General features: G+C 41.6%; 6 non-coding genes across 6 annotated transcripts; all 6 read left to right on the top strand.

Annotated features, from left to right (window-relative positions):
• Window positions 1-1,285: 1,285 nt before the first annotated feature.
• TRNAL-UAA (transfer RNA leucine (anticodon UAA)) lies at window positions 1,286-1,367 on the top strand. Its single transcript has one exon. It is a non-coding gene; the product is annotated as a tRNA-Leu (tRNA).
• Window positions 1,368-9,598: 8,231 nt separating this feature from the next.
• On the top strand, window positions 9,599-9,680 carry TRNAL-UAG (transfer RNA leucine (anticodon UAG)). Its single transcript has one exon. It is a non-coding gene; the product is annotated as a tRNA-Leu (tRNA).
• A 2,480-nt stretch (window positions 9,681-12,160) lies between these two features.
• On the top strand, window positions 12,161-12,242 carry TRNAL-UAG (transfer RNA leucine (anticodon UAG)). Its single transcript has one exon. It is a non-coding gene; the product is annotated as a tRNA-Leu (tRNA).
• Window positions 12,243-12,488: 246 nt separating this feature from the next.
• TRNAL-AAG (transfer RNA leucine (anticodon AAG)) lies at window positions 12,489-12,570 on the top strand. Its single transcript has one exon. It is a non-coding gene; the product is annotated as a tRNA-Leu (tRNA).
• Window positions 12,571-18,471: 5,901 nt separating this feature from the next.
• On the top strand, window positions 18,472-18,553 carry TRNAL-UAG (transfer RNA leucine (anticodon UAG)). The gene has a single exon. It is a non-coding gene; the product is annotated as a tRNA-Leu (tRNA).
• Window positions 18,554-18,799: 246 nt separating this feature from the next.
• TRNAL-AAG (transfer RNA leucine (anticodon AAG)) lies at window positions 18,800-18,881 on the top strand. The gene has a single exon. It is a non-coding gene; the product is annotated as a tRNA-Leu (tRNA).
• The last annotated feature ends 1,000 nt before the right edge of the window (window positions 18,882-19,881 follow it).

Here is a 19,881-nt window from a genome sequence, read left to right as displayed (position 1 = left end):
GAGGTAAGACCCCACGTCCATCTGTGACTGCGGAAGCGAACGGGATGAGACTTGAGCTGAGGACATATCTCGCCGTTCGTGAGATTGTTTTGGCATCCCTTGGACTCATGTGGACTATTGCTTTGTTAGCTGGCACAAGGATTATCGGGAGGTGCCCCCGAATCTGTTCTGTTGGACTTGTGGAAGGACTATTGTTTCATTTATCGGGTGCGGGATTACTGGAAAGCACCTCCAGATCTGTTTATTTACTTGGGCTTATTGTGGACTTCTGGTGGACTTGAAGGACATTATGGATATTTGATGTTGTATGCTCCCTGCTTTAATAAATCTCATTGGATCATCCCTCGGCCTGTTGTCCCTTCCTGCTCTGCTGTACACCCCATCACAAACTGGTTGGCAGCAGTGGGATCAGAGCAGAAGGAATGGAGGACAAAGGCCCATCAACATTGGGAACCAGCACCGCAGAGTACAAGAACTGGACTGCGATGAACCTACAAACAAAGGCCCATGAAGTAGGAGTCCGTTTTAAAGGACTCTCCAAGGAGCAGCTAATTGAGGCTTTGGAAGGAGTTCGCCTGCAAGATGACACTGAGGAAGGATCCTCACAGCAAATGGAGGAAAGACTGCAGCCGGAGGTAAATACCCAAAAAAGTCAGTGGGTTGTGTGGTACGAGGAGGAGTTGGCATTTCTGGGAGAAGAGGCCACCATAGATGATAAGAGGGAGGCCATTCACAGAGCTCAGGAGATGGCATTGCTGGAGCAGATCACTTTGGAAGCAGCTAGAAGCTCCAGACAGACTGTAACCTCAGCACCCACCATGAGGGAACTCCCCAGAGTGTCCCACAAAGACTTTCAGCCCTTTAATGAGGCTGCAGGCGACATTGAGGGCTTCTTCCAGGACTTTGAGCATCAGTGTTGATTAATGGAAGTCCCGGAAAGGGAGCGAGTTCGACATCTTGTGGGGCTCTTAGAGGGTGGAGCTGCTGAAGCCTATAGAGCTATGGACCCTCGGGGGAACTGTGAGTATGCGGCGATTAAACAGACTATTCTAGAACATTATGCTATGTTAAACCTTGTTATCTTATTCTTATAATTATGCTAACATACAAAATTAGCATATGCTTTAATCCCACTGCTGCCAGTATTATGCGGTCTTGAAATGTTTTTGTACTTATTCTTATGATTTTGCTAACATGCATATTAACATGTGATTTAATCGTTTGTATTTGTATAATTTTGCGGTTTTCAGTTAAGATAAGGAATCGTAAAAATCATGCTGTTAAAGGTAGCATGGCCGAGTGGTCTAAGGCGCTGGATTTAAGCTCCAGTCTCTTTGGAGGCGTGGGTTCAAATCCCACTGCTGCCAGTGTATTTTGACTTTGAAACTTTTTAGCTTATATTTATGATTTTGCTAATAGAAAAATTAGCATGTACTTTATTATTTTGTATTTGTATGAGTGCATGCTTTGCTGTTTTGCAAAAGACAGTAGATAGAATCATTGCTTTTTCCTTTTTGCTTAGAGACCTATCCATTTTCCACCTTGAAGAAGTTAAAATGTAGGTAAATTCACTAAACTTACTCTAGGGAAGCTTTTCTCACATAGTATATTAAGGTAGCATCGCCGAGCAGTCTAAGGCGCTGGATTAAGGCTCCAGTCTTTTCAGAGGCGTGGGTTCAAATCCCACTGCTGCCAGTAGGTCTTCAGAACCTTTTGATCTAATTCTTTTGATTTTGTATTTGCATGAGTGTGTGGATTTCTGTTTAGGAAAAGACAGTTGATAGAATCATTGGTTTTTCCTATTGTTTAGAGACTTATCCATTTTACAACAGACCTGTAGGTTCAAATCCCACTGCTGCTAGTAGTAAGAGTTCCTTAAAACCTTTTTATCTTATTCTTATAACTATGCTAACATACACAATTAGCATATGCTTTAATCCCACTGCTGCCAGTATTATGAGGTCTTGAAATGTTTTTGTACTTATTCTTATGATTTTGCTAACATGCAAATTAGCATGTGATCTAATCTTCTTTTGTATTTGTATGATTTTTCGGTTTTCAGTTAAGATAAAGACCGTTGATAGAATCATTGGTTTTTCCTAATGTTTAGAGACATGCCCTTTTTCCAACATGCACTAATTTTAAATGTTGTCAAATGTACTTCACTTACTCTAAGTACATCAGATAGGGATTGCATACATTAGTTAGGACTGCTCTGATAAGGGTATACCGTTAAGATTGGTAGAGCAGCTTAGTATACATTTTTTGCAAAAAACGTATCAACCAAATACCCTGTTTTTTACATCTTTTACTAGCACTTGCGGATTACTGCAACATTTTTTCAAACTGAGTGTTTTTGGTTTCACTATTCTCTTTTGTGTCTTCAGGTTTCTTGGTGGTGTGTGAACATGATCATACAGACTTGTTCACTGTGCAAGTAGCCCATGTGTTCCTGTTTCCTACTTACTCTAAGGAAGCCTACTTAATCATGCTGAGTATGACTCAGCAGTATGAGTTCTTGAAAATCTTTTGATCTTATTCTTATAATTATGATAACAGACAAAATTTGCATGTGCTTTCATCCCACTGCTGCCAGTATGATATGTGCTTGAAAATTGTTTTGAACTTACTCTTATGATTTTACTAACATACAAACTTACATGTGTTTTAACCCCTTAGCGACCGCCGATACGCCTTTTAACGGCGGCCGCTAAGGGTACTTAAACCACAGCGCCGTTAATTAACGGCGCTGTGGAAAAAGTCCATAGCGCCCCCCAGAGGCCGATTTTCTCCGGGGTCTCGGCTGCCGAGGGTAGCCGAGACCCCAGAGAACATGATTCGGGGTTTTTTTAACCCACCCCGCATTTGCGATCGCCGGTAATTAACCGTTTGCCGGCGATCGCAAAAAAAAAAAAAAAAAAAGCGATCTCTTTTTAATTTCTCTGTCCTCCGATGTGATCACACATCGGAGGACAGAGAAAAGGGGTCCCAGGTGGCCCCCCAATACTCACCTGGCTCCCCCGATGCTCCTCGTGTCTCCCAGTGGGCGCCGCCATCTTCAAAATGGCGGGCGCATGCGCAGTGCGCCCGCCGGCCGGCACCGGGAGAATCTTTGTGGTCTCGGCTGCCGGGGGTAGCCGAGACCCCAAAGAGCACGATCGGGGTCGGTATTACCGACCCCTGTTTTGCGATCGCCGGTAATTAACTGTTTACCGGCGACCGCAAAAAAAAAAAAAAAAAAAAAAAAAAGTAAAGTGTAATTCTCTGTCCTCTGATGTGATCGCACATCAGAGGACAGAGAAATAGGGGGATTCGGGGACCCTAGCATACTCACCTAGGTCCCTGGATCCTCTTGCTGCTCCTCCTGGCCGCCGGCAGCAGAACATGGCGGACGCATGCCCAGTGCGCCCGCCATCTGTCTCCATCTGCCGGCCGGCAGGAGAACAGCAGTTGGGGCTAAAATTAGGGTTAGGGTTAGGGGTAGGGTTAGGGGTAGGGGTAGGGTTAGGGTTAGGGGTAGGGTTAGGTTAGGGGTAGGGTTAGGGTTAGGGTTAGGGTTAGGGGTAGGGTTAGGGGTAGGGTTAGGGGTAGGGTTAGGGGTAGGGTTAGGTTAGGGGTAGGGTTAGGGGTAGGGTTAGGTTAGGGTTAGGGGTAGGGTTAGGTTAGGGGTAGGGTTAGGGGTAGGGTTAGGTTAGGGGTAGGGTTAGGTTAGGGTTAGGGGTAGGGTTAGGGGTAGGGTTAGGTTAGGGGTAGGGCTAGGGTTAGGGCTAGGGTTGGGGCTAAATTTAGGGTTAGGGTTGGGGCTAAACTTAGGGTTAGGCTTCTTTCACACTTACGTCGGTACGGGGCTGTCGCAATGCGTCGGCCCGACATACCGACGCACGTTGTGAAAATTGTGCACAACGTGGGCAGCAGCTGTAGTTTTTCAACACATCCGCTGCCCAATCTATGTCCTGGGGAGGAGGGGGCGGAGTTACGGCCACGCATGCGCGGTCAGAAATGGCGGATACGACGTACAAAAAAACGTTTCATTGAACGTTTTTTTGTGCCGACGCTCCGCCAAAACACAACTGATCCAGTGCACGACGGACGCGACGTGTGGCCATCCGTCACGATCCGTCGGCAATACAAGTCTATGGGCAAAAAACGCATCCTGCGGGCACATTTGCAGGATCCGTTTCTTGTCCAAAACAACGGATTGCAATGGAATGCCAAACGACGCAAGTGTGAAAGTAGCCCTTGGGCTAGGGTTAGGGTTGGGGCTAAAGTTAGGGTTAGAGCTGGGATTAGGGTTAGGGTTTGGATTAGGGTTCGTATTAGGGTTAGGGTTGGCATTAGGGTTACGCTTGGGATTAGGGTTAGGTTTGGGATTAGGGTTAAGGTTAGGGTTGTGATTAGGGGTGTATTGGGATTAGGGTTAGGTTTGAGGTTAGGGTTGAGATTAGGATTAGGGGTGTGTTGGATTTAGGGTTTTGATTAGGGTTATGGTTAGGGTTGACATTAGGGTTGTTTTGGGGTAAGGGTTGTGATTATGGTTAGGGTTAGTGATTAGGATTATGGATGAGGTTGGGATTAGGGTTAGGGGTGTGTTGGGGTTAGGGTTGGAGCTAGAATTGGGGGGTTTCCACTGTTTAGGTACATCAGGGGGTTTCCAAATACGACAGCCAATTTTGCGCTCAAAAAGTCAAATGGTGCTCCCTCCCTTCTGAGCTCTGCCGTGCGCCCAAACAGTGGGTTACCCCCACATATGGGGCATCAGCGTACTCGGGATAAATTGGACAACAACTTCTGGGGTCAAATTTCTCTTATTACCCTTGTGAAAATAAAAACTTGGGGGCTACAAAATCTTTTTTGTGAAAAAAATAATATTTTTTATTTTCACGACTCTGCATTCTAAACTTCTGTGAAGCACTTGGGCATTCAAAGTTCTCACCACACATCTAGATAAGTTCCTTGGGGGGTCTAGTTTCCAAAATGGGGTCACTTGTGGGGGGTTACTACAGTTTAGGTACATCAGGGGCTCTGCAATCGCAACATAATGCCCACAGACCATTCTATCAAAGACTGCATTCCAAAAAGGCGCTCCTTCCCTTCCGAGCTCTGCCGTGCGCCCAAACAGTGGTTTACCCCCACATATGGGGTACCAGCATACTCAGGACAAATTGGACAACAACTTTTGGGGTCCAATTTCTCTTGTTACCCTTGTGAAAATAAAAATTTGGTGGCTAAAAAATCTTTTTTGTGGAAAAAAAAAATATTTTTTATTTTCACGGCTCTGCATTATAAACTTCTGTGAAGCACTTGGGCATTCAAGGTTCTCACCACACATCTAGATAAGTTCCATGGGGGGTCTAGTTTCTAAAATGGGGTCACTTGTGGGGGATTTCTATTGTTTAGGCACATCAGGGGCTCTCCAAACGCGACATGGCGTCCGATCTCAATTCCAGCCAATTCTACATTGAAAAAGTAAAACGGCACTCTTTCTCTTCCAAGCTCTGCGGTGCGCCCAAACAGTGGTTTACCCCCACATATTGGGTATCGACGTACTCAGGAGAAATTGCACAACAACTTTAGTGGTCTAATTTCTCCTGTTACCCTTGTGAAAATAAAAATTTGTGGGCAAAAATATCTTTTTTGTGGAAAAAAAAAATATTTTTTATTTTCACGGCTCTGCATTATAAACTTCTGTGAAGCACTTGGGCATTCAAGGTTCTCACCACACATCTAGATAAGTTCCATGGGGGGTCTAGTTTCTAAAATGGGGTCACTTGTGGGGGATTTCCACTGTTTAGGCACATCAGGGGCTCTCCAAACGCGACATGGCGTCCAATCTCAATTCCAGCCAATTCTACATTGAAAAAGTAAAACGGCACTCCTTCTCTTCCAAGCTCTGCGGTGCGCCCTAACAGTTGTTTACCCCCACATATTGGATATCAGTGTACTCAGGAGAAATTGCTCAACAACTTTTGTGGTCTAATTTCTCCTGTTACCCTTGTGAAAATAAGAATTTGTGGGCGAAAAGATCATTTTTGTGTAAACAAAACCGATTTTTTATTTTCACGGCTCTACGTTATAAACTTCTGTGAAGCACTTGGGGGTTCAAAGTGCTCACCACACATCTAGATAAGTTCCTTAAGGGGTCTAGTTTCCAAAATGGTGTCACATGTGGGGAGTTTCCACTGTTTAGGTACATCAGGGGCTCTCTAAATGTGACATGGTGTCCGATCTCAATTCCAGCCAATTCTGCATTGAAAAAGTCAAACGGTGCTCCTTCACTCCTAAGTTCTGCGGTGCGCCCTAACAGTGGTTTACCCCCACATATGGGGTATTGGCGTATTCAGGAGAAATTGCATAACAAAATTTATGGTTACATTTCTGTTTTTACACTTGTGAAAATAAAAAAAATGGTTCTGAATTAAGATGTTTGCAAAAAAAAGTTAAATGTTCATTTTTTCCTTCCACATTGTTTCAGTTCCTGTGAAGCACGTAAAGGGTTAATAAACTTCTTGAATGTGGTTTTGAGAACCTTGAGGGGTGTAGTTTTTAGAATGGTGTCACACTTCATTATTTTCTATCATATAGACCCCTCAAAATGACTTCAAATGTGATGTGGTCCCTATAAAAAAATGGTGTTGTAAAAATGAGAAATTGCTGGTCAACTTTTAACCCTTATAACTCCCTAACAAAAAAAAATTTTGTTTCCAAAATTGTGCTGATGTAAAGTAGACATGTGGGAAATGTTATTTATTAACTATTTTTCATGACATATCTCTCTGATTTAAGGGCATAAAAATACAAAGATTGAAAATTGCAAAATTTTAAAAATTTTCGCCATATTTCCGTTTTTTTCATAAATAATCGCAAGTAATATCGAAGAAATGTTACCACTAGCATGAAGTACAATATGTCACGAAAAAACATTCTCAGAATCAGCGGGATCCGTTGAAGCGTTCCAGAGTTATAACCTCATAAAGTGACAGTGGTCAGAATTGCAAAAATTGGCCTGGTCATTAAGTACCAAATTGGCTCTGTCACTAAGGGGTTAATCTTCTTTTGTATTTGCTTAAGTGTTTTCTTTCTGGTTAAGATAAAAACAGTTGATAGAATTATTGTTTTTTTTTCCTAATATTTAGAGACATGTCTGTCATGATATGTACTTTTGCCCTGTCCTGTATTTGAATAATATGCCATTTGATGTATGTAACTGTTCTCTGGTTTCTATTAGCTGTAATTTATGTATTTTCTTGTGCTGGGAGTTCCCCTGTAACAATATGTCTCCTTCCCCCAATACTTGCAGCCCTAAGCTATAATTTAATTAAGGTTTGTCAACACCACTAGTGAAGAATAGCCATTCTTTCTCACAGCAGGTGGCTAGTCATATGTACATACTAGATAGACTAAGAGGAGCCGACCAGTCTAGAATCTTCAGGTGGACCCAACCATTGAATAGAAGGTGTGACCCCTACCCCCCTTCAAGGGCGGATTCCAGGAGCTCAGACAATCCATTCTTATTATTGAGATCAGATGTGAGTTGATCCTTAAAGGGGAAGGAGTGGGGATTCTTAGCTGAGGCAAGACCCCACGTCCATCTGTGACTGCGGAAGCGAACGGGATGAGACTTGAGCTGAGGACATATCTCGTCGTTCGTGAGATTGTTTTGGGATCCCTTGGACTCATGTGGACTATTGCTTTGTTAGCTGGCACAAGGATTATCGGGAGGTGCCCCCGAATCTCTTCTATTGGACTCGTGGAAGGACTATTGTTTCGTTTATCGGGTGCGGGATTACTGGAAAGCACCTCCAGATCTGTGTATTTACTTGGGCTTATTGTGGACTTCTGGTGGACTTGAAGGACATTATGGATATTTGATGTTGTATGCTCCCTGCTTTAATAAATCTCATTGGATCATCCCTCGGCCTGTTGTCCCTTTCTGCTCTGCAGTACACCCCGTCACAAACTGGTTGGCAGCAGTGGGATCAGAGCAGAAGGAATGGAGGACAAAGGCCCATCAACATTGGGAACCAGCACCGCAGAGTACAAGAACTGGACTGCGATGAACCTACAAACAAAGGCCCATGAAGTAACATAGTAACATAGCAACATAGTAACATAGTTAGTAAGGCCGAAAAAAGACATTTGTCCATCCAGTTCAGCCTATATTCCATCATAATAAATCCACAGATCTACGTCCTTCTACAGAACCTAATAATTGTATGATACAATATTGTTCTGCTCCAGGAAGACATCCAGGCCTCTCTTGAACCCCTCGACTGAGTTCACCATCACCACCTCCTCAGGCAAGCAATTCCAGATTCTCACTGCCCTAACAGTAAACAATCCTCTTCTATGTTGGTGGAAAAACCTTCTCTCCTCCAGACGCAAAGAATGCCCCCTTGTGCCCGTCACCTTCCTTGGTATAAACAGATCCTCAGCGAGATATTTGTATTGTCCCCTTATATACTTATACATGGTTATTAGATCGCCCCTCAGTCATCTTTTTTCTAGACTAAATAATCCTAATTTCGCTAATCTATCTGGGTATTGTAGTTCTCCCATCCCCTTTATTAATTTTGTTGCCCTCCTTTGTACTCTCTCTAGTTCCATTATATCCTTCCTGAGCACCGGTGCCCAAAACTGGACACAGTACTCCATGTGCGGTCTAACTAGGGATTTGTACAGAGGCAGTATAATGCTCTCATCATGTGTATCCAGACCTCTTTTAATGCACCCCATGATCCTGTTTGCCTTGGCAGCTGCTGCCTGGCACTGGCTGCTCCAGGTAAGTTTATCATTGACTAGGATCCCCAAGTCCTTCTCCCTGTCAAGTAGGAGTCCGTTTTAAAGGACTCTCCAAGGAGCAGCTAATTGAGGCTTTGGAAGGAGTTCGCCTGCAAGATGACACTGAGGAAAGATCCTCACAGCAAATGAAGGAAAGACTGCAGCCGGAGGTAAATACCCAAAAAACTCAGTGGGTTGTGTGGTACGAGGAGGAGTTGGCATTTCTGGGAGAAGAGGCCACCATAGACGATAAGAGGGAGGCCATTCACAGAGCTCAGGAGATGGCATTGCTGGAGCAGATCGCTTTGGAAGCAGCTAGAAGCTCCAGACAGACTGTAACCTCAGCACCCACCATGAGGGAACTCCCCAGAGTGTCCCACAAAGACTTTAAGCCCTTTAATGAGGCTGCAGGCGACATTGAGGGCTTCTTCCAGGACTTTGAGCATCAGTGTTGATTAATGGAAGTCCCGGAAAGAGAGCGAATTCGACATCTTGTGGGGCTCTTAGAGGGTGGAGCTGCTGAAGCCTATAGAGCTATGGACCCTCGGGGGAACTGTGAGTATGCGGCGATTAAACAGACTATTCTAGAACATTATGCTATGTTAAACCTTGTTATCTTATTCTTATAATTATGCTAACATACAAAATTAGCATATGCTTTAATCCCACTGCTGCCAGTATTATGCGGTCTTGAAATGTTTTTGTACTTATTCTTATGATTTTGCTAACATGCAAATTAACTTGTGATTTAATCTTTTGTATTTGTATAATTTTGCGGTTTTCATTTCAGATAAGGAATCGTAAAAATCATGCTGTTAAAGGTAGCATGGCCGAGTGGTCTAAGGCGCTGGATTTAGGCTCCAGTCTCTTTGGAGGCGTGGGTTCAAATCCCACTGCTGCCAGTAGGTCTTCAGAACATTTTGATCTAATTCAAATGATTTTGTATTTGCATGAGTGTGTGGGTTTCTGTTTAGGAAAAGACAGTTGATAGAATCATTGTTTTTTCCTATTGTTTAGAGACTTAACCATTTTAAAACAGACCTGTAGGTTTAAATCCCACTGCTGCCAGTAGTAAGAGTTCCTTAAAACCTTTTTATCTTATTCTTATACATACGCTAACATACAAAATTAGCATATGCTTTAATCCCACTGCTGCCAGTATTATGCGGTCTTGAAATGTTTTTGTACTTATTCTTATGATTTTGCTAACATGCAAATTAACATGTGATTTAATCTTTTGTATTTGTATAATTTTGTGGTTTTCAGTTAAGATAAAGACCGTTGATAGAATCATTGGTTTTTCCTAATGTTTAGAGACATGCCCTTTTTCCAACATGCACTAATTTTAAATGTTGTCAAATGTACTTCACTTACTCTAAGGAAGCCTACTTAATCATGCTGAGTATGACTCAGCAGTATGAGTTCTTGAAAATCTTTTGATCTTATTCTTATAATTATGATAACAGACAAAATTTGCATGTGCTTTCATCCCACTGCTGCCAGTATGATATGTGCTTGAAAATTGTTTTGAACTTACTCTTATGATTTTACTAACATACAAACTTACATGTGTTTTAATCTTCTTTTGTATTTGCTTAAGTGTTTTCTTTCTGGTTAAGATAAAAACAGTTGATAGAATTATTGTTTTTTTCCTAATATTTAGAGACATGTCTGTCATGATATGTACTTTTGCCCTGTCCTGTATTTGAATAATATGCCATTTGATGTATGTAACTGTTCTCTGGTTTCTATTAGCTGTAATTTATGTATTTTCTTGTGCTGGGAGTTCACCTGTAACAATATGTCTCCTTCCCCCAATACTTGCAGCCCTAAGCTATAATGTAATTAAGGTTTGTCAACACCACTAGTGAAGAATAGCCATTCTTTCTCACAGCAGGTGGCTAGTCATATGTACATACTAGATAGACTAAGAGGAGCCGACCAGTCTAGAATCTTCAGGTGGACCCAACCATTGAATAGAAGGTGTGACCCCTACCCCCCTTCATGGGCGGATCCCAGGAGCTCAGACAATCCATTCTTATTTTTGAGATCAGATGTGAGTTGATCCTTAAAGGGGAAGGAGTGGGGATTCTTAGCTGAGGCAAGACCCCATGTCCATCTGTGACTGCGGAAGCGAACGGGATGAGTCTTGAGCTGAGGACATATCTCGTCGTTCGTGAGATTGTTTTGGGATCCCTTGGACTCATGTGGACTATTGCTTTGTTAGCTGGCACAAGGATTATCGGGAGGTGCCCCCGAATCTGTTCTGTTGGACTCGTGGAAGGACTATTGTTTCGTTTATCGGGTGCGGGATTACTGGAAAGCACCTCCAGATCTGTTTATTTACTTGGGCTTATTGTGGACTTCTGGTGGACTTGAAGGACATTATGGATATTTGATGTTGTATGCTCCCTGCTTTAATAAATCTCATTGGATCATCCCTCGGCCTGTTGTCCCTTCCTGCTCTGCTGTACACCCCGTCACAAACTGTTTGGCAGCAGTGGGATCAGAGCAGAAGGAATGGAGGACAAAGGCCCATCAACATTGGGAACCAGCACCGCAGAGTACAAGAGCTGGACTGCGATGAACCTACAAACAAAGGCCCATGAAGTAGGAGTCCGTTTTAAAGGACTCTCCAAGGAGCAGCTAATTGAGGCTTTGGAAGGAGTTCGCCTGCAAGATGACACTGAGGAAGGATCCTCACAGCAAATGGAGGAAAGACTGCAGCCGGAGGTAAATACCCAAAAAAGTCAGTGGGTTGTGTGGTACGAGGAGGAGTTGGCATTTCTGGGAGAAGAGGCCACCATAGACGATAAGAGGAAGGCCATTCACAGAGCTCAGGAGATGGCATTGCTGGAGCAGATCACTTTGGAAGCAGCTAGAAGCTCCAGACAGACTGTAACCTCAGCACCCACCATGAGGGAACTCCCCAGAGTGTCCCACAAAGACTTTAAGCCCTTTAATGAGGCTGCAGGCGACATTGAGGGCTTCTTCCAGGACTTTGAGCATCAGTGTTGATTAATGGAAGTCCCGGAAAGGGAGCGAGTTCGACATCTTGTGGGGTTCTTAGAGGGTGGAGCTGCTGAAGCCTATAGAGCTATGGACCCTCGGGGAACTGTGAGTATGCAGCGATTAAACAGACTATTCTAGAACATTATGCTATGTTAAACCTTGTTATCTTATTCTTATAATTATGCTAACATACAAAATTAGCATATGCTTTAATCCCACTGCTGCCAGTATTATGCGGTCTTGAAATGCTTTTGTACTTATTCTTATGATTTTGCTAACATGCAAATTAACATGTGATTTAATATTTTGTATTTGTATAATTTTGCGGTTTTCAGTTAAGATAAGGAATCGTAAAAATCATGCTGTTAAAGGTAGCATGGCCGAGTGGTCTAAGGCGCTGGATTTAGGCTCCAGTCTCTTTGGAGGCGTGGGTTCATATCCCACTGCTGCCAGTGTATTTTGACTTTGAAACTTTTTAGCTTATATTTATGATTTTGCTAATAGAAAAATTAGCATGTGTTTTATTATTTTGTATTTGTATGAGTGCATGCTTTGCTGTTTTGCAAAAGACAGTAGATAGAATCATTGCTTTTTCCTTTTTGCTTAGAGACCTATCCATTTTCCACCTTGAAGAAGTTAAAATGTAGGAAAATTCACTAAACTTACTCTAAGGAAGCTTTTTTCATGTAGTATATTAAGGTAGCATGGCCGAGCGGTCTAAGGCGCTGGATTAAGGCTCCAGTCTCTTCAGAGGCGTGGGTTCAAATCCCACTGCTGCCAGTAGGTCTTCAGAACATTTTGATCTAATTCAAATGATTTTGTATTTGCATGAGTGTGTGGGTTTCTGTTTAGGAAAAGACAGTTGATAGAATCATTGTTTTTTCCTATTGTTTAGAGACTTAACCATTTTAAAACAGACCTGTAGGTTTAAATCCCACTGCTGCCAGTAGTAAGAGTTCCTTAAAACCTTTTTATCTTATTCTTATACATACGCTAACATACAAAATTAGCATATGCTTTAATCCCACTGCTGCCAGTATTATGCGGTCTTGAAATGTTTTTGTACTTATTCTTATGATTTTGCTAACATGCAAATTAACATGTGATTTAATCTTTTGTATTTGTATAATTTTGTGGTTTTCAGTTAAGATAAGGAATCTTAAAAATCATGCTGCTAAAGGTAGCATGGCCGAGCGGTCTAAGGCGCTGGATTAAGGCTCCAGTCTCTTCAGAGGCGTGGGTTCAAATCCCACTGCTGTCTTCAGAACGTTTTGATCTAATTCTTATGATTTTGTATTTGCATGAGTGTGTGGATTTCTGTTTAGGAAAAGACAGTTGATAGAATCATTGGTTTTTCCTATTGTTTAGAGACTTAACCATTTTACAACAGACCTGTAGGTTGAAATCCCACTGCTGCCAGTAGTAAGAGTTCCTTAAAACCTTTTTATCTTATTCTTATAACTATGCTAACATACAAAATTAGCACATGCTTTAATCCCGCTGCTGCCAGTATTATGCGGTCTTGAAATGTTTTTGTACTTATTCTTATGATTTTGCTAACATGCAAATTAGCATGTGATCTAATCTTCTTTTGTATTTGTATGATTTTTCGGTTTTCAGTTAAGATAAAGACCGTTGATAGAATCATTGGTTTTTCCTAATGTTTAGAGACATGCCCTTTTTCCAACATGCACTAATTTTAAATGTTGTCAAATGTACTTCACTTACTCTAAGGAAGCCTACTTAATCATGCTGAGTATGACTCAGCAGTATGAGTTCTTGAAAATCTTTTGATCTTATTCTTATAATTATGATAACAGACAAAATTTGCATGTGCTTTCATCCCACTGCTGCCAGTATGATATGTGCTTGAAAATTGTTTTGAACTTACTCTTATGATTTTACTAACATACAAACTTACATGTGTTTTAATCTTCTTTTGTATTTGCTTAAGTGTTTTCTTTCTGGTTAAGATAAAAACAGTTGATAGAATTATTGTTTTTTTTCCTAATATTTAGAGACATGTCTGTCATGATATGTACTTTTGCCCTGTCCTGTATTTGAATAATATGCCATTTGATGTATGTAACTGTTCTCTGGTTTCTATTAGCTGTAATTTATGTATTTTCTTGTGCTGGGAGTTCACCTGTAACAATATGTCTCCTTCCCCCAATACTTGCAGCCCTAAGCTATAATGTAATTAAGGTTTGTCAACACCACTAGTGAAGAATAGCCATTCTTTCTCACAGCAGGTGGCTAGTCATATGTACATACTAGATAGACTAAGAGGAGCCGACCAGTCTAGAATCTTCAGGTGGACCCAACCATTGAATAGAAGGTGTGACCCCTACCCCCCTTCATGGGCGGATCCCAGGAGCTCAGACAATCCATTCTTATTTTTGAGATCAGATGTGAGTTGATCCTTAAAGGGGAAGGAGTGGGGATTCTTAGCTGAGGCAAGACCCCATGTCCATCTGTGACTGCGGAAGCGAACGGGATGAGTCTTGAGCTGAGGACATATCTCGTCGTTCGTGAGAATGTTTTGGGATCCCTTGGACTCATGTGGACTATTGCTTTGTTAGCTGGCACAAGGATTATCGGGAGGTGCCCCCGAATCTGTTCTGTTGGACTCGTGGAAGGACTATTGTTTCGTTAATCGGGTGCGGGATTACTGGAAAGCACCTCCAGATCTGTTTATTTACTTGGGCTTATTGTGGACTTCTGGTGGACTTGAAGGACATTATGGATATTTGATGTTGTATGCTCCCTGCTTTAATAAATCTCATTGGATCATCCCTCAGCCTGTTGTCCCTTCCTGCTCTGCTGTACACCCCGTCACAAACTGTTTGGCAGCAGTGGGATCAGAGCAGAAGGAATGGAGGACAAAGGCCCATCAACATTGGGAACCAGCACCGCAGAGTACAAGAGCTGGACTGCGATGAACCTACAAACAAAGGCCCATGAAGTAGGAGTCCGTTTTAAAGGACTCTCCAAGGAGCAGCTAATTGAGACTTTGGAAGGAGTTCGCCTGCAAGATGACACTGAGGAAGGATCCTCACAGCAAATGGAGGAAAGACTGCAGCCGGAGGTAAATACCCCAAAAAGTCAGTGGGTTGTGTGGTACGAGGAGGAGTTGGCATTTGTGGGAGAAGAGGCCACCATAGACGATAAGAGGAAGGCCATTCACAGAGCTCAGGAGATGGCATTGCTGGAGCAGATCGCTTTGGAAGCAGCTAGAAGCTCCAGACAGACTGTAACCTCAGCACCCACCATGAGGGAACTCCCCAGAGTGTCCCACAAAGACTTTAAGCCCTTTAATGAGGCTGCAGGCGACATTGAGGGCTTCTTCCAGGACTTTGAGCATCAGTGTTGATTAATGGAAGTCCCGGAAAGGGAGCGAGTTCGACATCTTGTGGGGTTCTTAGAGGGTGGAGCTGCTGAAGCCTATAGAGCTATGGACCCTCGGGGGAACTGTGAGTATGCAGCGATTAAACAGACTATTCTAGAACATTATGCTATGTTAAACCTTGTTATCTTATTCTTATAATTATGCTAACATACAAAATTAGCATATGCTTTAATCCCACTGCTGCCAGTATTATGCGGTCTTGAAATGCTTTTGTACTTATTCTTATGATTTTGCTAACATGCAAATTAACATGTGATTTAATATTTTGTATTATGTATTTTGTAACGTATTAGTATTATTAGTAAATATTAGTATTTTGTAACGCCAGAAGCCTGACAAACAAGATGGAAGAACTAGAAGCAGAAATATCTACAGGTAACTTTGACATAGTGGGAATAACCGAGACATGGTTAGATGAAAGCTATGACTGGGCAGTTAACTTACAGGGTTACAGTCTGTTTAGAAAGGATCGTAAAAATCGGAGAGGAGGAGGGGTTTGTCTCTATGTAAAGTCTTGTCTAAAGTCCACTTTAAGGGAGGATATTAGCGAAGGGAATGAGGATGTCGAGTCCATATGGGTTGAAATTCATGGAGGGAAAAATGGTAACAAAATTCTCATTGGGGTCTGTTACAAACCCCCAAATATAACAGAAAGCATGGAAAGTCTACTTCTAAAGCAGATAGATGAAGCTGCAACCCATAATGAGGTCCTGGTTATGGGGGACTTTAACTACCCGGATATTAACTGGGAAACAGAAACCTGTGAAACCCATAAAGGCAACAGGTTTCTGCTAATAACCAAGAAAAATTATCTTTCACAATTGGTGCAGAATCCAACCAGAGGAGCAGCACTTTTAGACCTAATACTATCTAATAGACCTGACAGAATAACAAATCTGCAGGTGGTTGGGCATTTAGGAAATAGCGACCACAATATTGTGCAGTTTCACCTGTCTTTCACTAGGGGGACTTGTCAGGGAGTCACAAAAACATTGAACTTTAGGAAGGCAAAGTTTGAACAGCTTAGAGATGCCCTTAATCTGGTAGACTGGGACAATATCCTCAGAAATGAGAATACAGATAATAAATGGGAAATGTTTAAGAACATCCTAAATAGGCAGTGTAAGCGGTTTATACCTTGTGGGAATAAAAGGACTAGAAATAGGAAAAACCCAATGTGGCTAAACAAAGAAGTAAGACAGGCAATTAACAGTAAAAAGAAAGCATTTGCACTACTAAAGCAGGATGGCACCATTGAAGCTCTAAAAAACTATAGGGAGAAAAATACTTTATCTAAAAAACTAATTAAAGCTGCCAAAAAGGAAACAGAGAATCACATTGCTAAGGAGAGTAAAACTAATCCCAAACTGTTCTTCAACTATATCAATAGTAAAAGAATAAAAACTGAAAATGTAGGCCCCTTAAAAAATAGTGAGGAAAGAATGGTTGTAGATGACGAGGAAAAAGCTAACATATTAAACACCTTCTTCTCCACGGTATTCACGGTGGAAAATGAAATGCTAGGTGAAATCCCAAGAAACAATGAAAACCCTATATTAAGGGTCACCAATCTAACCCAAGAAGAGGTGCGAAACCGGCTAAATAAGATTAAAATAGATAAATCTCCGGGTCCGGATGGCATACACCCACGAGTACTAAGAGAACTAAGTAATGTAATAGATAAACCATTATTTCTTATTTTTAGTGACTCTATAGCGACAGGGTCTGTTCCGCAGGACTGGCGCATAGCAAATGTGGTGCCAATATTCAAAAAGGGCTCTAAAAGTGAACCTGGAAATTATAGGCCAGTAAGTCTAACCTCTATTGTTGGTAAAATATTTGAAGGGTTTCTGAGGGATGTTATTCTGGATTATCTCAATGAGAATAACTGTTTAACTCCATATCAGCATGGGTTTATGAGAAATCGCTCCTGTCAAACCAATCTAATCAGTTTTTATGAAGAGGTAAGCTATAGACTGGACCACGGTGAGTCATTGGACGTGGTATATCTCGATTTTTCCAAAGCGTTTGATACCGTGCCGCACAAGAGGTTGGTACACAAAATGAGAATGCTTGGTCTGGGGGAAAATGTGTGTAAATGGGTTAGTAACTGGCTTAGTGATAGAAAGCAGAGGGTGGTTATAAATGGTATAGCCTCTAACTGGGTCGCTGTGACCAGTGGGGTACCGCAGGGGTCAGTATTGGGACCTGTTCTCTTCAACATATTCATTAATGATCTGGTAGAAGGTTTACACAGTAAAATATCGATATTTGCAGATGATACAAAACTATGTAAAGCAGTTAATACAAGAGAAGATAGTATTCTGCTACAGATGGATCTGGATAAGTTGGAAACTTGGGCTGAAAGGTGGCAGATGAGGTTTAACAATGATAAATGTAAGGTTATACACATGGGAAGAGGGAATCAATATCACCATTACACACTGAACGGGAAACCACTGGGTAAATCTGACAGGGAGAAGAACTTGGGGATCCTAGTTAATGATAAACTTACCTGGAGCAGCCAGTGCCAGGCAGCAGCTGCCAAGGCAAACAGGATCACGGGGTGCATTAAAAGAGGTCTGGATACACATGATGAGAGCATTATACTGCCTCTGTACAAATCCCTAGTTAGACCGCACATGGAGTACTGTGTCCAGTTTTGGGCACCGGTGCTCAGGAAGGATATAATGGAACTAGAGAGAGTACAAAGGAGGGCAACAAAATTAATAAAGGGGATGGGAGAACTACAATACCCAGATAGATTAGCGAAATTAGGATTATTTAGTCTAGAAAAAAGACGACTGAGGGGCGATCTAATAACCATGTATAAGTATATAAGGGGACAATACAAATATCTCGCTGAGGATCTGTTTATACCAAGGAAGGTGACGGGCACAAGGGGGCATTCTTTGCGTCTGGAGGAGAGAAGGTTTTTCCACCAACATAGAAGAGGATTCTTTACTGTTAGGGCAGTGAGAATCTGGAATTGCTTTCCTGAGGAGGTGGTGATGGCGAACTCAGTCGAGGGGTTCAAGAGAGGCCTGGATGTCTTCCTGGAGCAGAACAATATTGTATCATACAATTATTAGGTTCTGTAGAAGGACGTAGATCTGGGGATTTATTATGATGGAATATAGGCTGAACTGGATGGACAAATGTCTTTTTTTCGGCCTTACTAACTATGTTACTATGTTACTATGTTACTATGTATTTGTATAATTTTGCGGTTTTCAGTTAAGATAAGGAATCATAAAAATCATGCTGTTAAAGGTAGCATGGCCGAGTGGTCTAAGGCGCTGGATTTAGGCTCCAGTCTCTTTGGAGGCGTGGGTTCAAATCCCACTGCTGCCAGTGTATTTTGACTTTGAAACTTTTTAGCTTATATTTATGATTTTGCTAATAGAAAAATTAGCATGTGTTTTATTATTTTGTATTTGTATGAGTGCATGCTTTGCTGTTTTGCAAAAGACAGTAGATAGAATCATTGCTTTTTCCTTTTTGCTTAGAGACCTATCCATTTTCCACCTTGAAGAAGTTAAAATGTAGGAAAATTCACTAAACTTACTCTAAGGAAGCTTTTTTCATGTAGTATATTAAGGTAGCATGGCCGAGCGGTCTAAGGCGCTGGATTAAGGCTCCAGTCTCTTCAGAGGCGTGGGTTCAAATCCCACTGCTGCCAGTAGGTCTTCAGAACATTTTGATCTAATTCAAATGATTTTGTATTTGCATGAGTGTGTGGGTTTCTGTTTAGGAAAAGACAGTTGATAGAATCATTGTTTTTTCCTATTGTTTAGAGACTTAACCATTTTAAAACAGACCTGTAGGTTTAAATCCCACTGCTGCCAGTAGTAAGAGTTCCTTAAAACCTTTTTATCTTATTCTTATACATACGCTAACATACAAAATTAGCATATGCTTTAATCCCACTGCTGCCAGTATTATGCGGTCTTGAAATGTTTTTGTACTTATTCTTATGATTTTGCTAACATGCAAATTAACATGTGATTTAATCTTTTGTATTTGTATAATTTTGTGGTTTTCAGTTAAGATAAGGAATCTTAAAAATCATGCTGCTAAAGGTAGCATGGCCGAGCGGTCTAAGGCGCTGGATTAAGGCTCCAGTCTCTTCAGAGGCGTGGGTTCAAATCCCACTGCTGTCTTCAGAAAATTTTGATCTAATTCTTATGATTTTGTATTTGCATGAGTGTGTGGATTTCTGTTTAGGAAAAGACAGTTGATAGAATCATTGGTTTTTCCTATTGTTTAGAGACTTAACCATTTTACAACAGACCTGTAGGTTGAAATCCCACTGCTGCCAGTAGTAAGAGTTCCTTAAAACCTTTTTATCTTATTCTTATAACTATGCTAACATACAAAATTAGCACATGCTTTAATCCCGCTGCTGCCAGTATTATGAGGTCTTGAAATGTTTTTGTACTTATTCTTATGATTTTGCTAACATGCAAATTAGCATGTGATCTAATCTTCTTTTGTATTTGTATGATTTTTCGCTTTTCAGTTAAGATAAAGACCGTTGATAGAATCATTGGTTTTTCCTAATGTTTAGAGACATGCCCTTTTTCCAACATGCACTAATTTTAAATGTTGTCAAATGTACTTCACTTACTCTAAGGAAGCCTACTTAATCATGCTGAGTATGACTCAGCAGTATGAGTTCT

Source organism: Ranitomeya imitator, chromosome 4, assembly GCF_032444005.1.
Source record: "Ranitomeya imitator isolate aRanImi1 chromosome 4, aRanImi1.pri, whole genome shotgun sequence".
NCBI lineage: Eukaryota > Metazoa > Chordata > Amphibia > Anura > Dendrobatidae > Ranitomeya > Ranitomeya imitator.
The sequence above is the reverse complement of the archived record's forward strand: the minus strand, read 5'-3'. Positions and strand labels throughout refer to the sequence as shown.